Source organism: Peromyscus californicus, unplaced genomic scaffold, assembly GCF_007827085.1.
Source record: "Peromyscus californicus insignis strain IS unplaced genomic scaffold, ASM782708v3 Scaffold_10__1_contigs__length_136768540, whole genome shotgun sequence".
Taxonomy (NCBI): domain Eukaryota; kingdom Metazoa; phylum Chordata; class Mammalia; order Rodentia; family Cricetidae; genus Peromyscus; species Peromyscus californicus.
In genome coordinates, this window is record NW_026294391.1 from 18,472,686 (window position 1) to 18,487,873 (window position 15,188).

General features: G+C 40.2%; 1 protein-coding gene across 2 annotated transcripts in view; it reads right to left on the minus strand.

The window, feature by feature from the left end:
- Positions 1-15,188, minus strand: part of Shroom2 (shroom family member 2) — a 290,381-nt gene that overhangs the window by 49,418 nt on the left and 225,775 nt on the right. The gene's annotated exons all lie outside the window — the stretch shown is intronic.

Sequence of the window (15,188 nt, forward strand, 5' to 3'; positions counted from 1 at the left end):
TCTCAGCAGCAATGCTATCACAGGCAATACATGGTCTAACGCTATAACCACAATGCAGTTAAAGATGACATTCAATAGCCTATTTTATGTCTGTGGATATTCTTACACTGATTACACACTCATTAGGAATGTAATCCATCAACTTACAAACCAAGTGTTTCAGAACTTTTCCTGTGTGCAAGGGCACTGGGGCAAGAAGACAAAGCAAACAGGCTGACCCCGACTCACCCAATTCATCACATCACAATGACTTGCATTTAAAGACCCTGTGCCCCACCTCCTCTCTGAGCACAGCCCCCGAATCTCAGTGCCATGGTCCTGAACAGAAATTTCTTCCCTCACAGCTCCTTCCCACCTAGACAGCCCCCATTCTCTGAGTCCTGAGTTTAGCCACCATAGCTTTCTCTTTCCAGCTTCTTTCCCATAAAGCTCTTCTCAATACACAGTAATTATTTCAGACTCCTGCTCATTTCACCAAATAACACATTATTATTCAGCCTCCAATGTAGTACACTGCTAATATGTTATTATATCCATTAAGCATTTACTTTTTTATCAGCATATATTCACTTTTACAGCATTATGGGTTTCATTCTTGTATTTTCATACATTTAAATCACAGTTTGCTCATACTCACACTCTATTACCTTCCTTTGCCTCCTTCTTATCCATCCTCTTCCCAAATACTAACCATTCTACTTCTTTCATGTCATATGCATATACATGTATATGTTTAATCTAGATTCTACATGAGAGAAAACATGTTTGTTTTTTCTGATTTAACTTATTGTACTTAACAAAATGATCTCCAGTTTCATCTTTTAACTATGTGGAGTGGCCTTAATAATTTCACCAATAATCTACTTCCCTACAAATGGCATAATTTCATTTTTCTTTGTAGCCAAATAAAAAACACACACAGACACACTCACATCCTACCCTACAATTTTTCTTACTATTCTGTTGATGGGACACCCAGGCCAATTTAATAACTTGGCTATTGTGAACAGTGCTTCAGTGGACATTGATGTGTACGTGTCTCTGGGGTATACTGACCTGGATTCTACTAAACACTTAAGTCTGAGAGAAAGCATTATGAGGGGTTATTAAATCTGGGTAGCCTGATACAAACACAGTGAGGAATTGAACATGTATTTTTGATTGTAAAGCCCATACACTTTCCAGTGTTTTTTCATGTTGATATAGTATTTTATCAAATATACAGCGATGTCACCTCCCTGCCACCCCCATCCCTACCTTCCTCTCCAAGGGGGGCATGTACATGCTAAGCAAGAATTATACCAATTGAGTATATTTCTAACCACAAACACTTCATGTTTAAAAAGAAAAAAATAATTATAGAAAATTTAAATAAAAGGAAGGAGTTTCCAGTTTCCTCTATTATTAAGCCTGAGATTTGTATGGTATAGTGTACTATCATTTGAATCTTAAAGTATCTCTCATAGTCTTATGTTTTAAAGGTTTGGTCCCCTGAAGGCCACTACTGTGAAATCGAAGAACCTTCAGTTGGTAGAGTCAAGAGGGAGGAAGTTAGGTCACTAAGAATATATACTTGAAGGGGACTGTAGTTTATCAGTTCCTCCTTCCTCCCTCCCCCTCTGCTTCTCTGCTACCAAGAGATAAATGGTTTCTTCTACCATGTGTTCCTTCTATGATGTGGTGCTTCATCACAGGCCTAAAAGTAAACTAAAACCATAAGCCAAAACAACTTTTTTCCTTTATAAGTTGATCATCTCATATTTTGTTGTAGTGATGGAAAACAGTCTAATATAATTTACTCCAGCTAATGAATCAATATTGGTACATTTTGAGTCTGATGTACTACCTACTGCACTAACAAGGCACTTCAACATTAGTACATTAATATTAACTAAAGGTCATATATCATTTTAATATTATTATATTTTTAATTTTTATACTTTTATAAATTATTTTATATCTTACTAATTTTTATATATTATTTATTGTTCCTTTCCTGGCCTAGGATCCCAGCCAAGTACCACACTATATTCAGTGGTTACATTTTCTTAAGCCTCTTTCATTGTGACTACTACAAAACTGAAAGCTTGTCCCTCCCCTCAAATGTATATGTTAAAAGCACAATCATGTCACACATGGAGATATATTCCTATAATCTCAGAATTCAGGATGAAGATGTTGTGTAGCAGTTTATTAGGCAAAAACTTTTATCTTGGAGGGAAACACTTTAAGACACAGAATGGAAAAAGGGAGGCGAAACAACAAGATGTTCTAAGGGGAAGTAAAACACTCCATCCTGTAGGGAAGCTTGTTAAAACAGGATGTAAAAAATTCATTAGCTTCAGAAAGTCCCAGGAACTGACCACACTCATGGGCTCTTCCTTCCCCAAGACTATATAAGCAGTAAAGACTGCTGTGAAGACTCAGACAAGCACAGCCACCTGGAAAAAGCAGAAAGCAATCCAGCTGCCTAGAAAACTCAGACAAATTGAGCTTCCTAGAAGAGGCTTATACTAACAGAACTAGCTTGCAAGGACACTTTCCAACTTGTTGCCTATAAGTTGTATAGTGTGCTCCCAATTTCCAGCTTTTATGAGCTGTTCCTCATGCTGGGGTGGGCTTTGGCGATGCAGCTGTTTTTGAGTCCTTTCTGCTCCTATAAATAACTTCTCATCCATATTCCTGTAATTCCTAAAAAACTCACTGGTTCACCAAGTTGGACTTTGGCACTAGCTGTACTTTGGTCTGTATCCCTATCTGGGATGAGTAGACATTTGTTCACAACTCTCAAGGAACAGTGTTACTTACATAGCAGAGTGTGAAGCAGGAAGATAATGAGTTCATAGATAAGCTGAGCTATAGTCAAGCCCTTTCTCAAAAACCAACCAACCAACTGACCTTAACCTTAACCTCATAAGAACTAGGAGGTGGAGTATTTGGGGGATAAATAGAGTTTATTTCACTAGGGGATTAGTGTCTTTATGTGGGGGCACAGAGAAAAAAATGTTCATCTTTGGGCCAGAAAATGAGACCTCAGCAGACACCAAATCTGCTAGTGCCTTAACCTTGGACTTCAGCATCCAGAATGGTTAGAAATACTTGGTAGTATCAGGCATGGTGGTAAACACCTTTAATTGTGGCACCCAGGAGGATCTCTGTGAGTGAGGCCAGCATGGTCTACACAGTGAGCTCCAGGCCAGCCAGGCCTACATAGTGAAACCATGTTTCAAACAACAACATAAATGCCTGGTAGTAGAACCCTTTGGAGTCAGTGTGTGACTAGAAGTAGGTCACTGGGGTGTGTATCCTTGAAGGAGCTATCTGTCCTAAGATCACCTTCCCTTTTGGCTTCTTGGATGCTAGGAGGTGAGCAGTTTCATCATCTAGTCTAAGATATTTTGTTCCAGCAGCCTGAATAGAGTAGGATAGATAGATAATTAGACTTCCCTTTACTTTGGTGTTCTCGACACTTCTGAGGAGAATTTTTCAGGCATCTGTAACACATTCCTCATTTGATTTTCCCCTTTTTATAATTAGATTGGGTCTATGAATTTAGGATACAGACTACACAGGTGGAGTACCATTTGTCATCATCACACAAAGGGTATATATTGCTATCATGTCTTATCTCTATAGCATCAATCCAATCACATGGTGCATCTGATGAATGTGAATGGTGAATGTAAGCTTTCTCCATTCCCTTCAGCCTACATTCTTCTGTAGGATGTTACCATCACTGAAGGCCCACAGTTATGCTCCACCTCCTTAAGGGTAGTCATACTCAACTTTCCCATTTCTGCAACAAAATATCTGAGAAAAACAACTTAAAGGATGAAGGATTTATTTTGGTTCATGGTTTCAAATATTCAATCCAAGATTACCTGATTTCATTGTGTTGAGCCTGAGTGAGGCAAGGTATCACAGTGGTCAACTACCTGAGTGAGGTAAAAATATCACAGCATCTCTAGTAAACACAGTGATATCACTACATAGCATTGAGGAAGCAGAAAGGACGATGAGGGCTTAGTATAAAATAGCCAAGGGCACACTCAGGTGACCCACTTCCTCCATTCACACCCCAGCTCCAAAAGGTTCTACCACCTCCCAGCTCTCCATTCAATTGGCCAGAATTTTTATGATCCAGTCACTTCTGGACAAAAGTCATCAGTTTGCTACCAAGCCTTTAGCACAGGGACTTTTTGCAACACTTTAGATCAAAACCATAATAGCAGAGTGTACCTGAACCTTGTGTGCATGATAGACTTATTTATTGCCCATGTATTAATTTATTCATTCATTTTTATAAATACTATAAATTTATTCTATATTTTGACTGATATCTACCACTACTTTATTTTGTTGCTTCAAGTGTTCCAGCTTTGTTCACTATAGGCTTAAGAGGCCTATATATAAATAAATGACTCCTTAAGTAAACACCTCATTGTGGTTTCTGGGTTTATTTGTAAGTGTATTTGATCTTGTCCTTCATTTCCAATCTCTTCCAGGCTGTCCCACCTTTGATATTCCCTAACTAGTCTTCAAGGTGGCCCTGGTCCTTTCTGTGGGACCAAGATTTGTATGTGGGACTATGCTTTTGCAACATATATTCATATTCCTCCCTCTCATTTATAGCTGCTTGAATTGTTAGTATTAGATAAACATCACAGCATCAATTCACACAGCTGTAAATATTATATAGGAAGACAGGTTTGATGGATGAAATAAATGAATGGAAGTAATGTTCTTAAACTAGCATCATTGTACAAGCTACCTTTTACTGTTAATTTTAAACAATCTAAAAGGGATTTTAAAAGAATTCTAGACTCTTGGGTAATTTTTTATACCATAAACAATATTATTTCCTGGGTTAGGAAGAAACAAATTGAGGAAAAATTTGTGGCCATTTTATTGTATTCCCTACCCCACAATTCTTTTTTAATTACATTTGTGTGTGTGTGTGTGTGTGTGTGTGTGTGTGTGTGTGTGTGTGCACGCGCGCGCACGCGCGCACAGGTGCAAGTGCATAATGTACCAAAGCAGTGTGGTGGTCAGAGGAAAACTTGTAGGAGCTGCTTCTTTCCTTTCACTGTGCAGATCCTGGGAGTCAAACTGAGTCACCAAGCTTGGCAGCAGTAAGTGCCTTTACATACTGAGGTATCTCCCAGGTCTAATTGTTAACATTTAAAACTACATTTTTTAAACTACATTTTTAAAAACTACATTAAAAAATAGAATATTTTTATTATTTTTTGAGAACTTCTTATGCCCACAATGTATTTTGATCTTACTCACCTCCCATTTCCCTACTCTTAATTTCTCCCAGATCTACTTCCACTCCATTCCACCCTTCCAACTTCATGCCAATGGACAGCCTCACATCCATGAATGTTGACCTGGCTGGTTTTGTGTGTCAACTTGACATAAGCTAGAGTCAACAGCGAGGAAGGAGCCTCAGTTGAAGAAATGGCCTCCATGAGATCCAGTTGTAAGGTATTTTCTTAATTAGTGATTGATGGAGAAGGGCCCAGCCCATTGTGGTTGACACCATCACTGGGCTGGTGGTCCTGACTTCTTTAAGAAAGCAGGCTGAGCAAGCCTTGGAAGCAAGCCAGTAAGCAGCACCCCTCCATGGCCTCTACATCAGCTCCTGCCTCCAGGTTTCTGCCCTGTTTGAGTTCCTGTGCTGATTCAGTTAACAACAAGTTTGGAAGTGTAAGCTGAATAAACCCTTTCCTCCCCAACTTGTTTTTTTGTCATAGTGTTTTGTTGCAGCAATAGAAACTCTTAAGACAGATGTATAGGCAGCACAAATCAGAATTGGTAGGCATTAAAAAAAAAGAAACAAAGGAATTCTTAAAGGAGACCCATTGTGAATTATTTCTAAAGAGAAAGCACTTAGGATATAGAGGTTTATAATCTGGGTTTCCATATACCCACACCTCTTTGAGTTAGGCATAATTACCAGGATTTAGAAGATGTTCAAACCCCTTCACAGACTGTGCAGTATTAACAGTGTTAAGATTTTTAAAGTCATCTTGACAAACTGTAAATACATCTGCATTTATTTTTTAGAATAGGGTCTCACTCTACCCCCCAGGCTGGCTTTGAATTCATTACCTTCTTGCCTTCATCTCTCAAGTGCTGGGTTTTAGTTATGTTCTACATACTAAGATCCAAATTTCTTCTTAATAAACATAAAACACCTGTACCCTTAAAAATTCCAGAAATAAAAAAGGAATAGGCAGGGGATATAACTCATGGGTAGAGCATTTGCCCAGCTTGGGCAAGAGCCTGGTTAGATCTCCAGCACTGCCAAAAACAAGAAAAAGAAACACTCTGTGGTGGTTTGAATAAAAATGGCTCCATAAACCCATAGGGAGTGGCACTATTAGGAGGTCTGGTCTTTTGGAGGAGGTGTGCCACTGGGGGCAGGCTTTGAGGTCTCAGATGCTCAAGCCATGCCCAGTGTGGCATTCTCTTCCTGCTACCTGTGGATCCAGAAGTAGAACTCTCAGCTCCTCTCCAGCACCATATCTGCCTGCATGCTGCCATGCTTCCCACCATGAGGATAATGGACTAAACCTCTGAACTGTAAGCCACCTCAATTGAATATTTTCCTTTATAAGAGTTGCTGTGAAAAAAAAAGAGTTGCTGTGGTCATGATGCCTCTTCACAGCAATAGAAACCCTAAGACAGAACCAGGGACTGGGGTATTGCTGTGATAGGCCTGACTGTGCTTTTGTCTGGGGGGAATGTGGGCTTTAGGGCTGTGGATTAGGAAAGCAGTTGAACACTTTAATTGGGGCTTAATGGGTCATCCTAGTAAGAACACAGAAGACTGTGGTGCTGAGGGTGATTTGAACTGTGGGGGCCTGGTTCAAGAGGTTTCCGAGAAGAATGTTAATATGTGGTCTAGAGATTGTCCTTGTGATATTTTGGTGAAGAATGTGGCTGCTTTTTGCCCTTGTCCAAAGAGTCTGCCTGAAACTAGAGTGAAGAGTTTTATTAATTCCATTGGCAGAGGAAATTTCAAAACAGCTTCATATAGACTCTGTCATATGGTTACTAGTGTTCACTCTTATGAAGATCTATAATGAAAAGGAGCAAGTTGGGCAAATAAAAATATAAAACGTACAGTTTGAGGAGAAAAAAGGGCACCAGGAATTGGAATGGGGCCATGTTCCAGCCCCAGTAAGCAGCAGAATTTGGTTGGCAGCTTCATCCCCGTGGTGCTGGCTTTAGAGTTAAGGATAGAAGAAAGGGATTATGGAATCTCTCTCCATGACTAAAGAAAGCTGCATGTGGCAGGGCTGTCCCTGATGGGAGGCCTAGAGAGACCATTGTGTGAAGCTGTTAAAGTGAAGCCTGAATTGTCCTGGAGAACCCAAGATGTTGGAGATGCCAGAGCTGTGGGATACCTGTCAAGGAAAGCTACAAACAGGGAGCTATCAACAAGAAACAACAGCTGCTAATAACAAGAAAAAAAAACCCTGGAAACTTATAACACATAGTACTCTTAAATCTGAATCAAGGTATTTCAGGCAAAGCCTGCTGGCAATGTACACTGTGATAGCATGTGCAATGAAAAGTAAACTTTATTTTGTGTTTGGAACGAAGGCTGCAGCGAAGTCATGAGCTACATACACCATGGGTGAACACTGCCAGAAACACTTCAGATTCATTACTTGAGTTTTAATGTTTTTGGTTCTTTTTTGTTTGTTTGTTTGTTTGTTTGTTTTTCGAGACAGGGTTTCTCTGTGTAGCTTTGCGCCTTTCCTGGAACTCACTTGGTAGCCCAGGCTGGCCTCGAACTCACAGAGATCCTCCTGGCTCTGCCTCCTGATTCCTGGGATTAAAGGCGTGTGCCACCACCGCCCAGCTGTTTTTGGTTCTTGTATGTTCAGAAATCTTTTATTCTTATCAAGCTTTTTGTGACTCACTCACATTCAGTTAGGTGACACAACCCGAGGTTGTGACCCACAGTTTAAGAAGCTGGGATTTAAGGTAAACTCACAAACAAATAACAGCCAAGATGGCTCCCCAGGTATGTACCTATGAAGCCTATTCAAGGGAAGTCAGGCATTTCAATTCCTATAGCTGTCTTACTAGATGGTTAAAACTCAATGGGCCTTTGCTTTCCCAAAGATCAGACATAGATCCAATGATTTCATAGCTCCAATATATAGGTGCTAGCATAAAGAGAAAGTAGCAAAGGAAAAACTCAGTCAAGTTTCCTTGCCTATATTCACAAGAGGCTGCCTGCATCTAGAGCCTACTTTTCAGTGCTCTAGAAGCAGGAAATGCTAGAAAAGCAAATGGTTCTGAAAGAAGCCTGCAGTAGGGAAATGTAGAATGAAAAACATGAAAACTGATCCAGGATCTTTGCTGGCAACCAGCGGGGGTAGCTCATTTGCCCTTTACCTTGCTATTTTCTGAGATAACATTCAGTTGTTCCCTAGTTTTATAAGGTATGCTCTATGAGAACCTGTGCTTACATTATTACCACAGTCAAGAATGTTCAATGTACTTTTATATGCTGTTTGTTCTGCAGATTGGAACCACAGAGCCAATATTCACAATTGAGAGATGGGGTATGCTTAAAACTCTAACACAGGGCAATTCTATACCTTTAAGGAAGGAGTTTGACTTCACACATTAACAATAGGAAAGTCAAGACACAGGTACAAAACAGGGTGCCACAGGAGGACCTTTAGAAGAAACAGGGATCAAAGACCTGGCATTTCACAATATGGTTCTAGAATCAAACAAGAAAGTGTCTCAAGTTAATACTAAACTGAAGAAGCTATGACAAGGAAAAGATAATTGCAAGGGGAGCCCATGATGGTGCTGCCAGTAACTCTGCTAGTGAGTATTGCTGACTTACTTAATGCTGACTTGGACCTGTACAACATTTCCAATGAGTTCCTGTATCACCTCTGTCCCATCTATGTCCTGGATCAGAACACAACAATGAAGCAGTGCAGATGGGGGAGAAATCAGAAGGCAGCCAAGTATGGTGACTCATGTGTGTAATCCCAGTACTTGGGAGGCTCAGGTAGGATGACTGCCTCAAGTTCAAAACCAGTGTGATCCATATTGCAAATGAAGACATTATGATAGTTATCAATGATTGTCAACTTGACAGGATCTAGAATCGCCTCGGAAACAATTCTTTGGTCATGCCTATAAGGGTGTTTCTGGACTAGGTTAATTGAGGTGAGAAGACCCACACCATGTATGGGCAGCACCATCCCATGGACTGAATAAAAGGAGAAAGCAAGCTAAACATTAGCATTCATTTCTCCTGATTACTGATTATGGATTCAAAGTGAGCAGTTGGCTCACACTACTGCTGTCATGACTTCACCACTATGGAGGACAGTACCCTCTAACTATGAGGCAAAATACACCCTTCTTTAAGTTGCTTTGTCAAGTATTTTGTCACAGCAATAAGAAGAGAAACTAATAATAGACATAAAAACAAATTCTGCCTCAGTGTGGGCATGCCATTAATTCCAGCACTCAGAAGGCAGAGGCAGGCAGATCTTGGTAAGTTTCAGTCCAGCCTGGTCTGCATAGTGAATTCCAGGACAGCTTGGGCTATATGGAGAGACCCTGTCTCAAAAACAAACAAAAAAATAAAAATCAACCAACCAACTAACCAACCAACCAACCAACCAACCAACCAACCAACCAACCAACCAACCAACCAGTCTTGTGCCTCTGTCTTTTTCTGGCAGCAGCTATTTTTCATTTCTGGGATAATGGTCCTGTGTTTGCATATACAGAAAGAATGCTTCAGTTCAGGACTCTGCCTGGCCTTGTGAAATAGAAAGCTCTGCCCACATCACTGTCCACTTCCCACTCCCAATCCTTCTACTTCCAAGCTTAAGTTTCACCTTCCTTAGCCTGACCCACCCAGCACTGGATGCATAATTACCTAGCACAGTCCTTTAGAAAGGCAGGCTGCAATTGCTGGACAGCTAATTGAAGGCCAGAGACAATTAACATCTGCCCTAAAGCCATGAACATAGGGTAGAGCTCTCTGGTAATCAATCTCTCTTCCTTCTGAAATCCACTTGGCAGAAGCTGGTTTTCTAAAGAGGAAATTGGTCTTCACTATAGTTTCTACACACCAAGTTCTCTCTCTGAGAAAACACCCAAGAGGTGTATATTGGATTTGTTTTGCTGGTTAATGTATTTTATATTAGAGCAAAATTTCTCTAACGCAGTCTCCTCCACAAGCATTCAGTTTTGTAGCTCTACTGGGAGTAAGAACATACTCTTGCTCTTTCCTTCCCCTCATCCCAATAAAATACAATCTTGAGGTCAGTGGCAGTCAGTGGTGGTCAACCTCATATCTCATCTCAGCCCCAATTCCTAGAGTGTCCCAGGACATAATGTCTTTACAGAAGAAGCTCAAATGTGAGAAGCAACATCAAAAGTAGTATACATTAATTTTCTTACAGGGTTTAAAGTATGATTGTGGAAAACAAGTCAGTTTCATGATTTATTCTGAGATGGTTATGTCGTCTTATCTCTGGATCAAGTGCAGACAGTAAAGCTCACTTGACTTACTAGCATTTAACTAAAATCTTTAGCAAAATTGCAACACAGAGCATGTACTACCATGGAATGTTGATCAAGGACTCAAGGAAGGTTGATCAGGAAACCATCCACTCATCTACCAATCAAATCACCCATCTACCCATCTATCTTCCATCTGTTTGTCTACTCATTCATCCATCTATCATCCATGCACCCAACCGTTCATCAATCTATCCATCCTACTATAGACCCCTCATTTATCCATCCATCTATCCAATCATCCATTTATCCATTCAATTTTCCATACATCTATCTACTCATTTATCCATCCAAACAACCACTTATCTAACAGAGAGACTGGGAGTTAGACAAATTCTCTGGCAGGCCATCATATAGGGAGAGATGCCATGGCTAGGTGCTAAAGATGGTGCGCTTCCAAGATGGCTTGCTTCTTCCTCACCCTCCTGACCTGAGACAAAAGCCTGACAGCTTAAAACAAGGCCTTGTGGGCTTTTTCTCCTGCTGATGGACTGGCTCAACAAGTTCAGGCAGGATAAAGACATGTTACACAACAGTTGTAGGCCAATCATCCATCCTACCTTTATTCAAACTGCCTAATCCTAAATCAGGGGAAGAAAATTCTTCAGAGACTTTAAAAACACTCAGCCATTGAGAATGGACTGGATTTTTGGTTTCCTGTCCGTTAGGCTTTAGAGAGGGTTGTTTTCTCTATGTGTCTGTTGTATATATATATATATATATATGTTTCCTCACCCCCAATAAATGCATTTCAACTGCTGATTCTGTCTGTGCTTATTTGTGGTGGTTAAGATTTCTCTGCTGCTACCTGTCATGTTCAAGATTTTTCTTGCCTTTTACTTATTTAACTGGAGGAGAAAATGAACCTGATTTAAAAGCCCTAGACTATATCATAATGCCATACCCATCCATAATCAACTCATTCATTCTTCTATCCATCTGCTCACTCATCTATTCACATGCCCTTCCATTCAGCCATCCATCTACCCATCTTCGCATTCATCTACCCAAGGATTGGCTTATTTGTCTGTTTCTTCACCCATCTATCCATTCACCAGTCCACTCATCCACCAACCACTTATTTGGCACCTAATCTATGTAGGAACTATGTATGATAAACAGTAGTAAAAAATTAAAATCTTCCGAACTGTCCAGCAGGAATGAGGAGGGGGAGGGAGTCCAGATAACATGACAATGGTGTGGAAATACATCCATGATACTGAATCCAAGAGTCTTCATTCCCGCCCCCCAATATCCCAGTCTGCAGAGGACATCACTGTTGACAGTATAATGGGCATCTACTTTGAGGGTGTTAGGAAAGACTAATTTTGGTGTCACAAAAAGGAACATATGAACAAAGTGAAAGTAACTCAGCATGGCAATTTCTTTTTGCAAAAAGGGCACGTAATGCCCCAGGATAAAGCTAGTGAATAGCAGGACACATGGCCTAGATGACCTCTGTCTTTTATCCCTAACACAACAGGGAGGTTGCCTGTTCCTCACTGGCTGAGGTTCCAACCTTAATGTCTATTGATTGGCTAATTTAGAAAAGTGGCATGAAAAGGGAAAATAGAGAGAATTAGCAAATAGGTAGAATTAGCAATGTTTAGAAATTTAAACATTTTAGGAATTTCAGGAAGCCAATTATACCTGATCAAACAAGATTATCTAACAAAGAACTGACAAAAGGGACTCTGGAGGAGAGGACAGAAAAGGAAGCAGATGTTCAGCCATTAAAGCTGTTGATAAGAGAAATGACTAAAATGTCTTACAAAGTCAAACTCTGAAAAGCAGAATTATTAAACAAAGGTGGGTCTATACAACAAGGTTTATACAGTTTATAGTGCTCTGAAGCCCCATCCCCACCCCAGCAACCACACATAAGACTCCTTTCTTACTCTTCATTGTCAGTGCTTTCCCATCACTTGTGCATGAGAGAAAGCTGACATGGGAACAGAACCCACTAGTATAAAGGTATATAGAAAAACAAGGCATCTTTCCTAGTATTAGGAACTGACTTGAGACCTCCTCTGAAATTAATGTGTTTAAGCCCTATCTTCAGTATCTCAGAATATAACTATGTAGCCAAACAAGACATTTAAAGTGGTGGTTAAGAAGAAATGAGGTCACTAGGATGACTCAAAATTAATCTGTCTGGTGTCCTTGTAAGAACTGGAAATTAGGAAACAGACACATAATGCAAGCAAATGAGGACACAGTGAAGAGATGGGAGTCTACATACAAGTTAAGGAGAGAGGCATTGGGAGGAACGAGTCCTTCCTTTGATCTTGCTAGATCTTTCAGCTTCCAAGCCTGGAAAGGGATCAATGCTTACAACTTAAGCTATCTAGGATATAGGACATTAAAAAATGTCTCTATTTCATTTCTATTTGTACACACACACACATACTCAGAGGACAACTTATGGGAGTTTGTTCTCTTCTTTCACTATATGTATTCCAAGGATGACACTCAGGTCTGCAAGCTTGGTGGCAGGGGCCTTACCAGCTGAACCATCTCACCAGCCTCTGTGAGACCACTTTTTAATGATAACCATTGAGAAATCAGATATTGAGCATTTATGGGACTCCCAAATCAGTCATGGAATGCATTTGCAAGAAACAGATCCTACTGGCTCTAATAAGCTTGAGGATTCAGCATGAAATCTCTGGGAGCAGTTGGAAGCTCTAGGAAAATATCTTCAGAAGAGGGAAGGCAGGAGGGAACAAATGAGATGGCCTACTCAGGACCAGATGTGATGGAGGGGAGAAAATGTCATTGTATCTGATAACCTGTGGTCAGGCTACCCAGCTACCATGTATTTCCCCCTTAATCCAGCAGACTCCAATGATTTCTGATGTTCCATGTACCTTTATGTTTGTTTGTTTCTTTATTCTGAGACAAGGTCTTGCGCTATAGCCTAGGGCTGTCTTGAATTTATGAGCTCCCTCCTTAGCCTCCTGAGTGCTGGGATTATAGGCATATGCTACATGTTCAGCTCCCACGTAATTTTAAAAAAAAGATTTACAATTATGTACTTTCCTTTCAGCTATAAATACTTGTAATTGTTTCCCTACTACATGGTAAGGTCCTACAGGATCTTATACTTCACACATACACAGAAAAGGTATTACTAGCGGGATATGATTATCTCACCCCTGTTATCCCAGAAAGTGTTGAGGTAGCAGGATCAGCAGACTTTTGATACCAATCTGTGCTACACAGGGAGTTTCTGGGTGGGAAGTGACACCATATCTCAAAAATAAGAAAAATTTAAAATTTTAAAAACAAAAAAGTTATTTCTATTTGATTTTGGTGAACAACCAGCAAATAATAATTCCTATGTCAACATTTTTGTGTTATCTCAACAGAATACAATAAAACACTTTATTTCCAAGTATCAAATAGCAGATTAACAATCAATTTCTCATAGAGACATGTTTATGTTACTTTAAAACCTGCGTAAGGACACTAGGTATCTTTATACCTTTGCATTTTAGACTGTATTGTTTTTTACTAGTCTTTAATTTCTCAAGCATATTATTTCTTGCTGATCCTCCAGAAACTTATAAATTCCAAAGTTTCAATGGTCTTGCCATTCTTCAACACACACACACACACACACACACACACACACACACACACACACACAAACACACACAATGCAATTCTGAAAATTGCTAGGTTTATAACTCAAAAGCAGACTGCTTCTGGAACTAATTTCTTCAGAGTAGTTAAGCAGTCAGTTGAAAGACATGGCCATGATAAATAAAGCACAGGGCCCCTCCTCCCTTCTCCCTATTCCTGTGAGCTCTGACAGAGCCGTTGACACACATAATCACATGTGCACACACACCACATGCACATTATAGCTGTCCATGGTGACATTCTCTATACATAGCATCGTGTTGCACCCCCATGCCCTGCACAGCTGGTGCTCAGCACGTGACTGACTCAGAACCCAGGAATAAAGCTCTAATTGTCCTCTTCAGACACTGCTAAATTCTGTAGGCGGATTATTCAGCAGCCTTTCTTACCCATGGGTGCATCAGTTTAGCTATGCAGACTGTTAAGTAATTGCAGGGATTTCTGAGGTAGGCACACAGTCAATCTGGTCACCTTAGAGTCACATAAACATGTGACACTTCTGAATAGGGATAACAACAGTTAGTATAAAAACATGTGAAACAAGACACCATTGCATAAAGTTCTTGAAAGTATACATCTAAATTTCTGCAATGGAACCCTGAGCTTTGACATCACTGTTTCATTTGCATATTATGCTAGCCACATATGATGTATGAGACATTAGGAAAATCTTCACTCAAGAAAGACTGGTGCATGCCGATTTCCATCCTTCCACTGGTCCTCGTAACGCAGGATTGTACTACATCTGCAGATATACACTCTTCACTTTCCCCTTCCTCAGGAAGGGCAAGATCACACTGTGTACACATCTAATTGAATCCATCCTCTGCACAGCTTAATAGTTACATGCTCCTGTCCACAACAATCTGGAATTGATTGTTGCAGGCAACACTGTAAGAGCACAGATCTTGCCTCTCTCTCTCTGGGGAGTCAAGTGACTTCCATTTTAAAGC